At 33.3% G+C, this 3,499-nt stretch overlaps 1 non-coding gene across 1 annotated transcript; it reads right to left on the reverse strand.

The window, feature by feature from the left end:
- Positions 1 to 3,184: 3,184 nt before the first annotated feature.
- LOC147913685 (U6 spliceosomal RNA) lies at positions 3,185 to 3,291 on the reverse strand. The gene has a single exon (XR_015548641.1). It is a non-coding gene; the product is annotated as a U6 spliceosomal RNA (small nuclear RNA).
- Positions 3,292 to 3,499: the final 208 nt, after the last annotated feature.

The following is a 3,499-nucleotide window of genomic DNA, read 5'->3' on the forward strand; positions in this document are numbered from 1 at the left end:
ATGGTATTTAAGACGAGAATTTCTGCTATTGTGTTGAGAAACGCAGTGTCCCTGCTTTCTCCCATGTATACATGTTATTAAACTTGGTATTATTTTCTCCTGCTAACCTGTCTTGTTAATTATTTGGCCAGCCATAAGAACCTTAAGAGAATGGGCAGAGGGAGATCCTCCCTCTTCCCCTGACACTGCTATGAACATTTGTGTACAAACTTCTATGTGGACATACGTGTTCACTTCTCTTGGGTTTATGCCTTAGAGCAGAATTGCTGGGTTGTATGTTTAAGCTTTTAAGGAACTGCCAGAATGCTTTCCAAAATAGCTGCACTATTTTATATTCCTACTAGCACTGCACGAAGTTTCCAATTTTTCCATATCCTCACAACACTTATTATTATTATCACCTGTCCTTTTATTATAGCCATTATAGTGGATATAAAGCACTATCTCGTTGTGGTTTTGTATTGCATTTCCCTCATGACTGATTATGTTGAGGATCTTTTCACATGCTTATTGGCCCTTTGAATATCTTCTTTAGAGAAATGTCTATTCAGATCCTTTGTCTATTTTTAAGTGGGTTATCTGTCTTTTTATTATTGAGTTGTAAGAGTTCTGTATATATTCGAGATACAAGTCCCTTATCAGATATATGATTTGCAAATATTTTATCCCTTTCTGTGGGTTGTCTTTTCACTTTCTTCATGACATCCTTTGCAGCACAAAATTTTAAATATTAATGAAGTCCAATCTCTCTTTTTTCTGTTTGGTTGATGGGTTTTTCGTGTCATAGCCAAGAATCCACTGCCAAATCCAAAGTTATGAAGATTCGCCTCCATGTTCCTCCCTATGTTTTATAGTTTTACCTCTTAAATTTAGGTCTCTGATCCATTTTGAGTTAGTTTTTGTATATGGTGTGAGGTAGGGGTTCAATTTCTTTGTTTTGCATGTGGATATCCAGTTGTCCCAGCATCATCTGTTAAAAAGACAATTCTTTCCTATTGAATGGCTTTGGCACCCTTGTCAAAAATCAATTGACTCTAAATGTGAGGGTTTATTCCTGGACTCTCAATTCTATTCCACTGATCTATATGTCTATCCTTATGCCAGTATCAAACCGTTTTGATTACTTTAGTTTGTAGTAAATTTTGAAATTGGGAAGTGGTTAGTCTTCCAACTTTGTTCTTCTTTTTAAAGATTGTTTTGGCTATTCTGGGCCCTCTGAATTTTCATACGAATTTTAGAGTCAGCTCATCAATTTCTGCAGCAAATCCAGCTGGTATTCTGCTAGAGATTGCATTGACTCTGTAGATCAACTTGGAGAGTACTGCCATCTTAATAATTCTAAGTCTCCCAACCCATGAACATGGAATGTTTTTCCATTTATTTAAGTCTTCTTTAATTTCTTTCAACCAAGTTTTGTAGTTTCTGTAGAAAGTATACAATTCTTTCACCTCTTTGGTTAAATTTATTTTTGGTTATTTTGTTCTTTTTGGTGCTATGGTAAATGGAATTATTAATTACATTTTCGGATTATTCATCCCTAGTGTGTAGAAATACAACTGTTTTTTTATATTGCTCTTGTATCCTGCATCCTTGCTGAGCTCATTTATTAGCTCTAATAGTTGTGTGTGTGTGTGTGTTATTTTGGGTTCTCTATATATAATATTATGTAATCCACAAATAGAAATAGTTTTATTTCTTCCTTTCCAATCTGGAAAGTCTTTTATTTCTTTTTCTTGCCTAACTTTTCTGGCTAGAATCTCCAGTACAATGTTGAACAGAAGTGATGAGAGCAGACATCCTTGCTTTTTCCTGATCTTAGGGGAAAAGCATGCAGCCTTTCACTGTTAAGTATGTTATTAGCTGTGGGTTGTTTGTAGATGCCCTTTATCAGATTGAGGAACTATATGCTTAGTGTTTGAGTGTTTTTTATCATGAAGAGGTTTTGAATTTTGTCAAATGTTTTTTCTGCATCTATTGAGATGATCATGTGATTTTTGCTCTTTATTCTACTGATATAATGTATTGTATTGATTCATTTTCGTATTTTAAATCAACTTTGCATTCTTGGGATAAATCCCACTTGGTCATGGTGTGTATAATAATTTTTATATGCTGCTAGATTCAATTTGTTAATGTTTTGTTGAGAATTTTTGTGTCTGTATTTATAAGAGATATTGGTATGTAGTTCTCTTTTCTTGTGGTATTTTTGTCTGGTTTTGGTATCAGGGTAATACTGGCCTCATAGATTGAGTTATGAAGTGTTTCCTCCTCTTCTGTTTTTAGAGGACTTTGTGAAGGATTGGTATTAATTCTTCTTTAAATGTTTGGTAGAATTCACCAGTGAAGCCATCTGGGCTTGGGCTTTTCCTTGTGGGTGGTTTTTGATTACTAATTCAGTCTCTTTACTTGTTATAAGTGTATTCAGAGTTTAAAATTATTCTTGAGTCAATTTTGGAGGTTTGTGACATTCTAGGAATTTGTCAATTACACCTAAGTTTTCTATTTTGTTGGCATATAGTTATTCATAGTATTTCCTTATGATCCTTTTTCTTTCTGTAAGGTTGGTAGTAATGTCCCTTCTTTCATTCCCAATTTTACTGATCCTTTTCTCTTGGTCAGTCTAGCTAAAAGCTTGTCAATTTTGTTGATCTTTTTAAAGAACCAACTTTTGGTTTCATTGATTTTTTTCCTATGTTTTTATATTCTCTTTTTCATTAATTTCTGCTCTATTTGTTATTATTTTCTTCCTCTACTTGCTTTGAGTTTAATTTGCTCTTCTTTTTCTAGTTTCTTATATTGAAGTTTAGGTTATTGATTTGAGATCAGTTTCTCTCTTTTTTTAAAATGTAGGCATGTACAGATATAAATTTCCCTATAAACTGCTTTAGCTGCATCCCATAAGTTTTAGTATATATAGTGTCTTCATTTTCATTCATCTCAGAGTGTTTTCCAATTTGGGATCTCTTCTCTGACCCATTGGTTATTTCTCTTATCTTCTTAATGTGTACAGAATTTGTAGGGAGAACCCTTCTTTTTCTCTTTATCCATCTACCTAGGATTTTATCAATTTTGTTACTCTTTCAAACAACCAAGTTGTGTCTTTGTTAATTTGCTCTATGTTTCTTTTCTTTCTTTCTTTCTTTTGTTTTTGTTTTTGTTTTTTTGTCTTTGATGGATTTCTCTTAAAAATATGGAAAGCTTCATGAATTTGCATGTCATCCTTGCACAGGGGCCATGCTAATCCTCTCTGTATCATTCCAATTTTAGAAAATGTGCTGCTGAAGTGAGCACTGTTTATTTTCTATTTGATTGATTTTTGCTCTTATCTTTACTATTTTCTTCCTCTTGCTTAATTTGGGTTGATCTTGGTGTTCTTTTTCTAGCTTCTAAAGATGAAAAGTTGGATCACTGATTTTAGACCTTTCTCTCTCTCTCTCTCTCTAATATAAGCATTAAAAACTATAAATTTTCCTCTAAGCACTGCTTTAGCTGCATCCCA

Source organism: Ceratotherium simum, chromosome 26 (assembly GCF_057802395.1).
Source record: "Ceratotherium simum simum isolate JZ-2026a chromosome 26, ASM5780239v1, whole genome shotgun sequence".
NCBI classification, from domain to species: Eukaryota; Metazoa; Chordata; class Mammalia; order Perissodactyla; family Rhinocerotidae; genus Ceratotherium; species Ceratotherium simum.